The 14,759-nt window shown below is 42.1% G+C and overlaps 1 non-coding gene and 2 pseudogenes across 1 annotated transcript; all 3 read right to left on the bottom strand.

Moving 5' to 3' along the window:
- The window catches only part of LOC148006609 (uncharacterized), a 2,902,548-nt pseudogene that overhangs the window by 2,693,083 nt on the left and 194,706 nt on the right, over nucleotides 1-14,759 (bottom strand).
- On the bottom strand, nucleotides 184-337 carry LOC120101197 (5.8S ribosomal RNA). Its single transcript, XR_015679476.1, has one exon. It is a non-coding gene; the product is annotated as a 5.8S ribosomal RNA (ribosomal RNA).
- Nucleotides 1,289-2,226, bottom strand: LOC147995879 (18S ribosomal RNA; annotated as a pseudogene; the record flags this gene model as incomplete).

The following is a 14,759-nucleotide window of genomic DNA, read 5'->3' as shown; positions in this document are numbered from 1 at the left end:
ACGGGGAGATCTAGGCCCATGCAGACCCACCGGGCATGGACGACCGCCGGACGCCGCCCAGTCTGAACTTCGGGAGACGGAGGGCCAAGGGGAGAGACCCTACGAGCAGAGCACCAGCCACGCGGCGACCCCCCCCCCCAGGCGACGAAACCACAGGGGGCGTGGCATCGATTGATCCTCAACCAACTCTCAGACAGGTGTAGCCCCGGGAGGAACCCGGGGCCTCAAGTGCGTTCATAGTGTCCATGATCAATGTGTCCTGCAATTCACATTAATTCTCGCAGCTAGCTGCGTTCTTCATCGACGCACGAGCCAAAGTGATCCACCGCTATCTAGGGTGTGAGCGGACTCCTATGGGTGCTAACAACAGCACCAGCTCCCCCGCCCGCCCCTGCTGAACCGGAAGAGAGGGGCCAACTGCGAGGCGGCTCCACCTCAGGCCGGCCAGCGGGAAACTAAAGGATACATGTGAAAAGAAAAAGAAAGACAGGGTCGGGAACGGAAAGGAGGGACACATGGGACATGGGATGCAGCGAACCCAGAACCCAGCACCTCTGGGAGGGCCGGCGGCCGGAGGGGGCCCGCTGAGTCTCAGGGAGCACCAGGTGGAGGGAGGAAACGGGAAGCCCTCCTGTGGACGACCAAAGGGCGGTAGGGCGACCCCCCCCCCGGGGGTCTTTAAACTTCTGCGCCTGAACAGGACAGCTAGGTACCTGGACAGGAGCGGGGCAGACACGCGAGGCTCAGAAGGCGGGGCGGGCTGCGAGAGCCCACCCGTGGCACAGGCACCCCCTGCACGGGACAGAGACACCCTGGCACCTTCAGAGCGGGAGAGCTGTGGCGGAGGGGCGGCAGGTGCTGTGAGGAGAGGGAGCGGGTCCCGGCCACCGCGTACAGCCCCCCCCTCCCGGTGCACACGAGATGAGATCACGGAGCCGGTCCAGAAAGAGGCAGAATGACCTCGGTACGCCTAGGGCCTTGGCTGGCCAGAGGGCAAGGGAGGTGCCAGCGGCGGAGGCAGCAGTGCTGGAGGCAGAGGCGGGCGCATGGAGGCAAGGACTTAGGCAGAAGAACAAGGGAGAGAGAGAGAATGGAGGAGGTCCCTCGACGGACCAGACCTGACACCCTCCCCGCACCGCTCCTTAACGACCCCTGCCTTTCCCGAAATGCTCACTTGGCCAGCAGAGGCGGCACATGCCACGAATGCGACCAGGGGACCCATTCCCGGTGAGAGGAGGGACTCACACAGGCCGGAGAAAGGACCAGACACCCCCTCGGCCTTCTCAGTGAATGATCCTTCCACTGGTTCACCCACAGAAACCTTGTTATGATTTTTACTTCCTCTAGATAGTCAAGTTGGACCTTCTTCTCGGGCCTCTGACAGGGCCATGGGCTGATCAGGCCTCACTAAACCATCCAATTGGTAGTAGCGAAGGGTGGTGTGTACAAAGGGCAGGGACTTAATCAACGAAAGCTTATAACCGGCACTTACTGGGAATTCCTCGTTCATGGAGAATAATTGCAATCCCCGATGTCCATCACAAATGAGGTTCAATGGGTTACCCGCGCCTGCCTTTGTAGGGTAGGCACATGCTGAGCCAGTCAGTGTGATGCTAATGCAGCCCCGGACATCTAAGGGCATCACAGACCTGTTATTGCTCAATCTCAGGTGACTGAATGCCACTTGTCCCTCTAAGAAGTTGGGGGACGCGACCGCTCAGGGGGTCGTGTAACTAGTTAGCATGCCAGAGTCTAGTTCGTTATCGGAATTAACCAGACATATCGCTCCACCATGTAAGAACAGCCATGCACCACCACCCACGGAATCGAGAAAGAGCTATCAATCTGTCAATCCTGTCTGTGTCCGGGCCGTGTGAGGTTTCCCATGTTGAGTGAAATTAAGCTGCAGGCTCCACACCTGGTGGTGCCCTTCTGTCAATTCCGTTAAGTTTCAGCTTTGCAACCATACTCCCCCTGGAACCCAAAGACTTTGGTTTCCCAGAAGCTGCTTGACTATCATGGGAATAACTCCACTGCATCACCAGTTGGCATCTGTTTAGTTATGTACCCCCATTTGTTTTTCTTTTTCTTTCTCCATTTCTCTTTCTTTTTCTTTCATTGGGGGAGGGGATTTTTTTAATTCACATTTTAAATATGATTTTCCTGATTTGCCCTCTAGAAACCGGCTATTATTTCCCCACATGCCTCCTGTTCTGAGGGCAGTTCCTCACTCACCCACTCACTCCTTCCAACCTGCCCATTCTGACAGTTCCCTACACTGGGGCATCAAGCCTTGACAGGACCAAGGGCATTTGCTCCCTTTTGGTGCCTGAAAAGAATATCCTCTGCTTCATATGCAGATGGAGCCATAGGCTCATCCTTGTGTATTCTTGGGATGGTTGTTTAGTCCATGGAAGATCGAGGGCAGGGGTTTGGTTAGTTGATGTTGTTCTTCTTATGGGGTGGCAAACCCCTTCAACTACTTCAACTACTTTCTGTAACTCCTCTTTCTGGAACCTTGTTCTCAGCTCAGTGGTTGACTGCAAGCATTCTCCCTTCTTCCCTCCCTCTCTTCTTCCCTCCCTCCCCACACCGCTCTTTGTTTGCATGTTTGTGTGTTTGTGTGTCTCTGTATATGTGTGTGTGTCTGTCTGTCTCTGTCTCTGTCTCTGTCTGTATGTCTTTCTAAGAGAATGTCACTTTTCTTTTCTTAGATAAAGTGATGAGATAAGAGTCTTACCCAAGCTATGCAAATACGTCCTTTAGGCTGAGGCCAGAGTATTTTTTCCCTCTGTTGTACTATTTATAGACCTAATACTAGGAGCTTCTAGCCTCCATGTAATCCAACCTTCCAAGCTGATTGATTCAATATGGTTTCTCTTGGCATCTTCATGAGTTGTTCTACTTGGACTCACATTATCCTGGACAATGTGTTACAATCTTCTCGATCCTTCTAATTCTCCAGCTTTTTCTCTTCTCCCAGTGAATAGTTTGTTCTCTCAGAACCTGAATCTGTAAAATCATGTCCAGAAAACTTCCGTAAACACATGCCACACAGCACAATTTCTCTTTCTTGCTCTACTTCTCTCTGTCTTTCTTTTGTCTATTTTTGTCTCTCTTTCTCTACTCCTGTGTATTCTCTTATTCATAAGCTGTTCTCATGTGAATTGGGCATATTTTATCTGTGATATATTCTGTCACTTTTTTCTTTGAATTACTACTTTATCTGGCCCTCAATTATATGACACTTTCAAACATGACTACTTCCTTATATAAACTAACCTTACAATGTACAATCATTTTGCTAATATTTATCTACCTAGTTCTTACCTGGACCTATTGGTTGTAAAGAATTAACCTTTCAGGATGCCTATATTTATGGCAGAATCTTTCTGACCTTTCATATATGATGTCCTGTGTCTCAAAGTTGAGGGTAGTAGAATAATATTATTCTACACATTTTCTAGAAGGTTGAAAGATTCAACTTAAGTCTTATTTTATGATCCAATTAACAGCCATCAGTCCAAAACACAAAGTCACTAAAACAAATCCTAGTTGGATCAGGTAGGGTGGGAAGATATCCCAGTGATTAAGCAGGCAGGAAATGTTAGAGAGACGTGGAAGAAGATTATTAGTTGCTCAGCCTGTGTTTTTATAAAAGCTAGAACAATAAACCCAGGAGTGGGACAACCTACAGTGAGCTGGGCCCTCCAACAAAATTATTGAACAAGAAAGTGCCCACAGGCTTTTTCATTGGACAATCTTATGAAGAATTTTTTCTCAGTTAAGATTTCTTCTTCCAACTTACCTCTAGTTTTATATCGCATTGATAAAAAAAAACTTTCCTATAGAGTTTGTAGGTGAGAGTTTGTGGATGTATATCTCTAAGTTGTGTATTGAAGTGATATCATTAAAACTTTTACAAAAGAATGGCTAATAATAACCTGTGTGTGTGTGTGTGTGTGTGTGTGTGTGTTTCTTTAATTTCGCAGGCTTTCGCCCGATTCTCGGTACCATCTCGGTGTGGGCATGGGGCACCAACAGTGTATATCAGTGAAATTATGTGTGTATATGTGTTTCTGCATGTCCACAGATATTATATGTATCATGATAGGGTATTAAAGAGGACAATGACTTAATCTAAAGAAATGATTTAGATTATAGCACACACCAGCAAGAAAACATTCCTTTTTTGGCATGGGGTAGCAATTGGGCTTGCAACAATAAATTATGAAATTTACTAGGAAGAGTGAAATAGCTCAGTAGGTAAAGATATTTTTGCCAAGGCTGTTAACCTTGGTTTGGTCCTTGGGACATACGCAATGGAAGGAGGAAATGGATGCCATAAATTGTACTCCATCATCCACATGTGTGCAATCACATGCAGAAACAAGCAAATATTCAACTAAAAGAATCAGAAAATTAGAATTCTATAAATATAGGACTTAAAATATATGCATAAATTAAAGTAAGGAAATAGGTTGACATGAGATATGGTAAGAATTCTGTAAAGCTGATACATACCCAGACTTAGAGAAAGTATCCCTATACATATGTGTATTCCGTTTCTCCCATTTCTGGAGCGAGAAAAAAATTCTTACATGGAATTTCTGCTTAGTAGTACAGAGCAACAAAACATAATATTGAGAATTAAAAAAGAATACATATATAGTTCATATGAAGGCAACTTTGTCTTGCAGAGATAAGCTACACAACTCCTGGATACTATAATTTCAGATTCATGAACGTGTATTACTGAGATTGGTGAATCAAAAAACTTAAACATGGGGCATGTAGATTCCAGAGACTTTTCCACAGTGGAATTGTGTAACTAGGGTGACCAGACAATAGCACTTGCATTTGTATCACTTAGATTTATAGGGACCTTTCCTTGCATGGTGGAGGAATAGGCACCTACACTGAAATGTACTATATGTAACTAGAGAAATAAAACAAAATTTTCTCCTTTATAACCAAATCAGGAATACGACTAGGAGATTCCAGGTTTCTTAGTCACATCATGAAATAGAATCAAGTGACCTTGTTCCAATATAATATTCTTCATTCTTTCTGAGATATGAGGTAGAGGATGAAAGAAAATACCCAACAACCTGGGTTTAGGATAATATATTAGTTTAAAATGTCAAGTGTATGAGTCCAAGGGGATCTGACATCCATCAGGAGTCATGGAATACTTCCACTGGACCCTCCACAGTGGTTGCCTGTGCAGGATTTAGTTCCTGAATCAGCACTCATTTTTCAAATTTATAAGACATCAAAATGTAGACAAAAGGGATCATCCTCATATTCATTTACAAAGCATCCCCACAAGTTTTCTATTGTCTTACTTGGAAAGGATAAATTTAAAAGAGTAAAACAATATTATTATACTCAAGGAAAAAGCTTGGGTCAAAGAAACAAAACAACAATTAAAGGCAAAAGTCTATGTTTTTCAATAGAGTGACTATAAGGATTGGAAGTACACTTTAAGCAGAAATTGCTGTTATGTTCTTCAAATTTATGGAGCATGGATGTTATAAGATGAAGATAAGATAGAATAACAATGTAGGGTGAGAAGCTAATTGAGAGAGGAGCAGAAATTAAAATCAAAACAGCTCAGAGCATCAACGTAGCCTGTGGTAAAACCAAATCTGCAGCAACACAATTGTAAGCAATACCCATTATGGAAAAGTAAAAGACAATTCAAAAGGCACATTAATGTATATGATGGACACTTGTGTCAACTTGGATTTAGATGCCTCTAAATCTGGAGGGGTTTGTCTCCTATTGAGAAGGAAAATGTTGTTCCCCTTCAGAAATTTGAAGTAGATTGAATAATTTTACCCTCTTTGTCCTAGTTAAAAAAAAAAAAGGCCAGAAAATAATTTAAATTGTAAACATGTGTATGTGGGGGGTGTGTCTTTATTAAATTATGTGTGAGTATTTGCATGTCTAGGGTTGCCTGTGGAGGCTAGAAAAGGAAGGGTATTGGGTCCCTGAAACTGAAATTACCAGTGATTATGAGTCATCTTGTTCTTTGAATCTAACATGGGTCTTCTTCAAAAGTAGTACATGTTCTTAACTTCTCCGTCATCTCTCCAGTCTCCTGTAAAAATAAGTTAAAAAAATGATTTCTGTTGCCTAACGACAAGGAGGCTGAATGAATATAATGATTCTGAGGTTATTTTTAAAGATGAAATTCATTATGATAGACAATGGGCATAATATATCTAAAACTAAGAAAAGATAAAGTGCAAACAATAAGGAACAGTGTGCTGTATGAGAGATGTTGCAGGGTAAAAAATGACATGAAACTTTCTAAAGAGGCTTGAATCTGCTTATAAGGTCGCAGTATTTTGTGTGTACATGTTTGTGTGGGTGTACATGTGTCTGCAGGTGCATGTCCACAGGTGTGAATAAGGAGGTCAAAGGTCAATACTGGGTATCATTCTCAGTCACTCTCTACTGTATTGATTTTGTGACAGGGTCTCAAGCTGACCATGGAATTACCAATTTAGCTAGACTGGGGCTCTGTCAAGCAACAGGGTTTCTTTCTTTTCCATTGCACAGGCATCAGGATGATTAGCTTGGAACACAGTCCCATGACTTTTTACATGTTCTCTGGAGACCGCACTCAGATCCTCATGCATGTATTAGAAATAATTTAAAAGAGGTGCTACCTCTTTCTGGCAGTGGCCATGTAGCTGCTGCAAGGAATAGCATATGAGTGCTTCAGTGACAGGATTCTACTGTGGTAAGTCCATTTAAACCACTTCTCATTGACAAGGTAAATTTGGTGGCCTTTATATTTAGTACCAGGTTGGCATGCCCTACAAGCTCTCCTTTCCTTCATTGTACCGCATATAGTCATTATCAAAATTGTAGCACTTCATCAGTCATGGACAAGGCCATCTGGAGTCACACAGACTAAGTCACTGTGGACGATTCTACATCTTTCTCAAAACTCTCTCAAGGGATAAAATGTTCTTCACCTCTTTTTGTATCTATCAATCCTCCAGATGTTACCATAAATCCTGGGAATTTGAGACTTATAATCATATCTTTAGAGAAGTACCCAGTCACACTGAGCAAGTCTGTGTCAGTTGTGGAGAGAGGTAGGTCCTGCTTACATAACTGTTTTTAAGAAGCTATATCTGATCAGTAGAGACATGGAAAATGCAGAGATTATGTGGGATTGATAGAGACTTGAAACTGGCTCTTAGAATGATTACATCTTACAAAGATCTATATATTAGAAAGATGTCTAGAAGATCTGCTTTGTAAAATGAACTTGTCTGTCGGCAATTAAAAGGGAATTATGATAGGAGATAATAACTAGAGATAGTTTACCAACAAGTGTTTAATTCGGCCTCTCACCATGCATAACTATGTAAGCATGTTTGGCACCAGACCAGTATGTCTTCCTGTTTACAGCACAAGCCTGGCCAGACATCTCTTTTGTCTTGCTGAAATTGTGCTTTTTAATGCAAAATAAGTTTAGGTGGTGATTGATCCAAGGAATGGGAGAAGGAGGAAGGGGAACTATTGGGGACTTTGTGTAAAGATAGAGCTTTTGAAATGTGGATATTATGATTTTTTTTAATAATGTAAGCAATGATATCACTGCTTGGGTAAGCACAATTGTCATTGTATAAATATAAAAGGCTCAAGTTATTTGTGGCCACTTGCCTGAAAATCAAAAGGTGGTCAGTGTCTTCACTTTTGTTAACTCTCCTTCTGCATCTCAGGACCTAAACATTATAGCTAGAACTGGCATTGGCATCTTCTTGGTTCCTAAATTTTAATTTTTTTAAAATTTTTATTAGATATATTTCTTTACTTACATTTCAAACATTATTCCCCTTCCCAATTTCCTGTATATAAGCCCCCATTACCTCCCATCCCCCTCCCCCACACAGGTATTCCCACTATACATCCACTTTATCCCCCCCCAAATTCCCCTGCACTGGGGGTCTAACCTTGGCAAGACCAGGGGCTTCCCCTTCCCCTGGTGCCCCAACAAGTGTATTCTCTGCTACATATGCTGTTGGAGCCCTGGATTATTCCATGTATAGTCTTTCGGTCCTGGTTTAGGCCCTGGAAGCTCTGTTTGGTTGGCATTGTTGTTTTGATGGGGTTGCATGCTCCTTCAACTCTTTCAATATTTCGTCTAATTCCCTCCAAGGGTCTTGTTCTCAGATCAGTGGTTTGCTGCTACTGAAAGATCCCACGCAGAGAGACCCTTACTCAAGTCTTGGGAAATCGCGGACCCCAGACACAGAGAGACCATTTTGGATGTAATAAGCAAAGGCGAGGTTTATTACGGAGACCTATTACAGAGATCTCCAGGCGACACGTCTCCCATGCAGGAGACAGAGGTGTCGCCCCCGAGAGGCTGGGAAAAAGAGTATTTAAAGGCAGAGGCTGTGAGCACCAGGGGATGGGGGATGTCAAAGGGGAATGCACCTTTGTTACAAGATTGTTTTATGGCTCCAGGAGATAAGGGGACGCCAGAAGGTTTTATGGCCCCCTGGTTCCTGGAACAGAGTTACTAAATCAGGAGAAGGGTAGGGTCTTCAGGTCCTCATTATTTTTAAAAGTTTGTCAAAATTGTTGGAGCATTTGTATTTGAAACACCTCTGGTTAGCCTTGGGCTGTCAGGTTTCCTGGAATGCTCTCTGCAAGACACAATGGCTGAAAAGCACAAGTAGGGGATTATCAGGGTCTGGAGGACATCTGGTTAAAGTATGACTCTGAGTAAGCTGGGGGGATGTCTTTGGATGGTTTATGGGTCAGTCCTCGATAGCCTGAGCTGGTTTTTGTATTCCTTTTCTTTATCTCTATGGCCTGCTATTCCTGGCGGCAGGGCTTAGCCCTGAGTTTGTGGCTTTTGGGGCTAACTCTTTTAATTTTATATTTCTAAACATAGAATTCGTATAATTTTCTTTTCACTACCATTGACTTCTGTATTGAACATGCTCTGGATGTGTCTCTCAGGAGAGATCTATATCCGGTTCCTTTCAAGATGCATTTTATAACTTCATCAATCTTATCTAGTATACATATATATACATATATATATACATATATACATATACATATAATATACCCCCTTTTAAGAAGGAGTGGGAGCATCTGAACTTTGGTCATCCTTCTTCTTGAGCTTCCTGTGGTCTGTGGATTGCATCCTGGGTAATTCGACCTTTTTGGCTAATATTCACTTATCAATGAGTGCATACCAAGTGTGTTTTCCTGTGATTGATAAACCTCACTCAGGATGATATTTTCTAGTTCATTCCATTTGCCTATGAATTTCATTACGTCATTGTTTTTGATAGCTGAGTAGTACTCCACTGTGTAGATGTACCATTTTTGGAATCCATTCCTCTGTTGTAGGGCATATGGGTTCATTCCAGCTTCTGGCTATTATAAACAAGGCTGATATGAACATAGTGGAGCATGTGTCTTTGTTGTATGTTGGAGTATCTTTTGGGTATATGCCCAAGAGAGGTATAGCTGGGTTCTCAGGTAGTGCAATCTCTAATTCTCTGAGGAAACTCCAGACTGATTTCCAAAGTGGTTGTACCAGTTTGCAATCCCACCAACAATGGAAGAGTGTTACTCTTTTTCCCCATCCTCCTCAGCATCTGCTGTCAACTGAGTTTTTTATTTTAGCTTTTCTGAATGGTGTGAGTTAGAATTTCAGGGATGTTTTGATTTGCATTATTGTGTCCGTGCTGGCACCAACAGATATCTTCTGTTCTAATGTGGTCTTTATCTGGTTGACTGTTTTAACAACTATCTCTAAGGAAAGATCTCCTTAGTTGGATGTGGGGAGGTGGAGTAAGGGAAGAGGCAGGTGGAAGCTCCTTTGTTTTCTTAATGAAGTCCTGCCCTGGGGGGAGAGGGAGGAGCAGACAGTCTGTTTAGTGTCTCCTTTGAAGCCTTGGGGGTTTTCTGTATCAGCTCTGCCACAGGGCACATCCCCTAGGTGATACAGGACTTAGAAGTTTGAGCACACTTACCCGACACTGCCACAGGGTGGGTGTAGGGCTGTGGAAAGCTGCAAGAACACTGCTGGCGGGGGTGGGGGGGGGTTGGGGGGTGGGGGGTGAGGGGAAGGGCGGGTGCAGGAACTGAGGAAATTTTTTTTTTTTTTGGTTCTTTTTTTTCCGGAGCTGGGGACCGAACCCAGGGCCTTGCGCTTGGAAATTTTTTTTAATATTGTGTTTTCCTGTGTGTCAGTGAACTGTCACAGGAAAAAGGAGAAACGGTTTGTCCAATGGGAACATTCCCTTGGCCTATCAGCTTTGGGGGATTCCACAGAAGTCCAAAACGTTAAGCCTTTCTGCAGATTAAAGAACTAGGTGCCCTGTGGCTTTAAGCTTCTGATGCTTTACCAGGTTAGATAGGGAGTCTGCCAAAACCAATTGCAGGCTGTTTTGCAGGCTGTCTGGATTTAGACAGGGGCTAGAGGGACCTTCAGCCAACCCCAGAGAGTAGCTTTGGCCAGTAGCCTTCAGTTGCCCCTTCAGCTTGACCTAAGCTTGAGATGGTGCTGACTGAAAACTCAGCAGGAAAAGATAGGTTGCTAGTCTCCAGAGTTGGGGGAGGCGACTCACCTTCCTGCACTGCAGTTTTGTTGATCATTGTTCTAGCACTACATTTTAGGGCTCTGGTGCCCGAGTGCTCTTCGCAGTGATCTCTGACCAGGCTGGCTAGTTGTGTGGCTACAGGTAAAGGGAGAAAGATCTCAGGCAGGGAGGAGGAACATTTTTTTGCCACCTCAAGTGCCTGTCCTTCTCCTTACCCAGACTGCCTGCCACTTTGGGCTGAACCAGCAGGGGACTGACTAGCCAGTGAGGAGTGCAAGGGAGATTCTGGCTGTGATGATTTCCAGAGAGCAGATCTCATCTCCAAGTGGCTCTTATAACAGAAGCTCATAGACAATGGAATAATTCCTGCATGCCTTTCCTTGTGCTTAAATAGTTTTGTGAATGGGTCAGTGTCTGACAGAAGGTACTTCCTATTGGTTTGTCCTGAGAGCTTGGGAAGACCTCCTCATATACTTATTTGTAGGTGTGATCCTGCTTCTACCTCTGATCTGTCTTGAGCCTACATAACCTGTGGTGAAGGGGCTTGCAGCATTGCCCTACATGACTGGTCTGTCTTAAACCTCTATAAAGGGGTCTTTGGGGGGAACTGATATCCTGGGAAATTGGGAAGGCACCGGCAGTCCCCTTTAAGTGTCCTGGGGATTCAACCTATCTCCGGCAGGAATCAGGGTACCTTTCACTGCCTGCCCCTCTAGTGAATTACATTGATGGATTTCCATATATTGAACCGTCTCTGCATCCTTGGGATGAAATCTACTTCATCATGATGGATTATCATTTTGATGGTTGCTTGGATTTGGTTTGTAAGAATTTTGAGTATTTATGCTTTGATATTCATAAGGGAAATTGCTCTGAAGTTCTCTCTCTTTCTTGGTTTTTTGTGTGGTTTAGGTATAAGCATTGTTGGTATCAAGTGTTGCCTTTAGCTGTAACACCATACATTCCCAGAAGACCTTTTGGCTCAAGTCTCACCTCCACCTGGGCATCTTTTCCTCACAGTACAAATAAAAGCAGACTCCCTCCACCCTCACTCTCTTTTCTCTTCTTTCTCTGGCCCCTTCCCCTTGTATTTAATAAGGGAATTATTAAATCTCACCACATGGAACCGTGTTGGTATTGGTTTGGTGTGCCCTTTCTGGTCGGGCGCAGCCAGTATTTAATAGCAACAAGCATAATTATGGTTTCATAGAAGGAATTGGCTAGAGTTCCTTCTTTTTCTATTTTGTGGAATAGTTTGCACCATATTGGTATGACATCTTCTATGAAGGTCTCATAGAATTCTGCACTAAACACATCTGGTCCTGGGCTTTATTTGGTTGGGAGACTGTTAATAACCGCTTCTATTTCTTTAGTAGTTATGGGACTGTTTAGATGCTTTGTGTGATCCTGACTTAACTTTGGTACCTGGTATCTGTCTAGAAAATTATCCATTCAATACAGATTTTCCTGTATTGTTGAATAAAAGCTTTTGTAGTAGTATCTGATTATTTTCTGAATTTCCTCAGATTCTCTTGTTATGTCTTACTTTTCATTTCTGATTTGTTAATTTGGATACCCTGTGCCCTCCGGTTTTCCAGGCTAAGGGTTTATTATCTATCTTGTTGATTTTCTCAAAAAACCAGCCCCCACTTTTGTGGATTCTTTGTATATTCCTTTTTTGTTTCTACTTGGTTGATTTCAGCCCTGAGTTTAATACAATTTCCTGCCTTCTACTCTGCTTGGGTGCATTTGCTTCTTTTAGTTCTAGAGGTTTTAGGTGTTCTGTCAAGGTGCTAATGTATGCTCTCTCTCCAATTTCTTTTTGAGCTGTGAGTTTTCCTCTTAGCACTGCTTTCATTGTGTTCCATAAGTTTGGGTACATTGTACCTTTATTTTCATTAAATCCAAAAAAGTCTTTAATTTATTTCTTTATTTTTTTTCCATGACCAAGTTATCATTGAGTAAAATGTTATTCAGCTTCCATGTATACGTGAGCTTTCTGTCACTATTGTTGTTATTGAAAACAAGCCTTAGTCCATGGTAATCTGATAGGATGCATGCAATTATTTCAATCTTATATCTGTTGAGGTCTATTTTGTGATCAATTATATGGTCAGTTCTGGAGAAGGTACCATGAGGCTGTAAGAAGGTATATTCTTTTGTTTTAGGATGAAATGTTCTATTAATATCTGTTAAGTCCATTTGGTTCATAACTTAGGTTAGTTTCTCTATGTCTCTGTTTAATTTCTGTTTCTATGATCTGTCCATTGATGAAAGTGGGGTGTTGAAATCTCCCACTGTTATTGTGTGACATGCAATATATATATGCTTTGAGCTTTAGTAAGGTTTCTTTTATGAATGCAAGTGCCCTTGCATTTGGAGCATAGATATTCAGGACTGAGAGTTCATCTTGTTGGACTTTTCCTTCGATGAATATGAAGTGTCCTTCCTTATCTTTTCTGAAAACTTTTAGTTGAAAGTTGATTTTATTCGATATGAGAATGGCTACTCCAGCTTTTTTCTTTGGACCATTTGCTTGGGAAATTATTTTCCAGCAATTTACTCTGAGGTAATGTCTGTCATTGTCACTTATGCGGGTTTCCTGTTTGCAGCAAATGCTGAGTCCTCTTTAAGTATCCACTCTGTTTGTCCATGTCTTTTTATTAGAGAAGTGAGTCCATTGATATTAAGAGATATTAAAAAATAGGATTGTTGTTTCCTGTTATTTTTTGTTGTTTGAGGTGGAATTATATTTGTGTATTTCTCTTCCTTTGTTTGTTGCCTTTTCTGTGCTTTTTCTCGGGTTAGTTTTCCTCCTTGTGTTTGAGTTTTCAATCTATTATTCTTTGTAGGACATAAATACCTATCTTAAAGAAATACAGCACAACACAGGTAAGGAATAGAAGACCTTAAGAAGGAAATACAGAAATCTCCTGAAGAACTACAGGAAAGCACAAACTAACCGGTAAAGGAATTGAACAAAGTCATCCAGGAATTAAAAATGGAAATAGAAACAATAAAGAAAGCACAAAGGGTGACAACCCTGGAGATGGAAAAAGAAGGAAGGAGATCAGGTGTCAGAAACACAAGTATTTTCAATCAGAAATCAAGAGATATAGGGGAGAATCTCATCGGCAGAAGATAACAGAAAACACTGACAAAACCATCAAAGATAATGTAAAACGCAAAAAGCTCCTAACCCAAAACATTGAGGAAATCCAAGACACAATGAAAAGATCATCCCTAAGGATAGTAGGTATAGAAGAGAGCTAAGATTTCCAACATAAATGTCCAGTAAATATCTTCAACAAAATTATAGAAGGAAACTTCCCTAAAGAAAAGAAAGCCATGCCCATAAACATACAAGTAGTTTAGCGAACTCCAAATAGACTGACCAGAAAGGAAATCTGTGCCATCACATAATAGTCAAAATACCAAATGCACAAAACAAAGAAAGAATATTAAAGCAGTAAGGGAAAATATCAAGTAACATATAAAGGGAGACCTATCAGAATTACACCAGACTTCTCACCAGAGACTATTAAAGCCAGAAGATCCTTGGAAGATGTCATACAGACCCTAAGAGAACACAAATCCCGGTTACTCTATCCAGCAAAACTGTCAATTAACAAAGATGGAGAAACCAATATACTCCATGACAAAACCAAATATACAAAGAACCTATGCATTTATTATGTGTATCTAACTGTGTGTCAGACAGACATGTATATACACATGTAAATAAGTTACATATTTACTAAATTACTCAAAAACATTTTACAATATTCAAGTAGACATATGTACACACATGCCTACATATATACACATATACAAGTGTGGCTGGTATATACCCACGGGTTAGGTGTCTTTTTTGCACATCTGTCTTTATAAATGTGTGTGGACTGTGTGTGTGTGTGTGTGTGTGTGTGTGTGGCATGTGTGTGATGTGTACATATTTATGTGTGAATGCACACCCTTTTGTGTGGAAACACATGTGAAAGTCAGAGGAAAAGGTCATGTGTAGGTTCTCACACCTTACCTTGTCCTGGGTAACCTCTATTGCTACTACCACTGAGTAGTCAAGGCTACCTTGATCAGAAGCATCCAAGACTTATCTTCTTTTCTCTTTCCACCTTACCATGTGACCTGTGGTATCTACATCAA

The sequence above is a fragment of the Rattus norvegicus genome, chromosome 2 (genome assembly GCF_021556685.1).
Source record: "Rattus norvegicus strain SHRSP/BbbUtx chromosome 2, alternate assembly SHRSP_T2T, whole genome shotgun sequence".
Lineage (NCBI taxonomy): Eukaryota > Metazoa > Chordata > Mammalia > Rodentia > Muridae > Rattus > Rattus norvegicus.
This window is presented reverse-complemented; position numbering and strand designations above follow the sequence as displayed.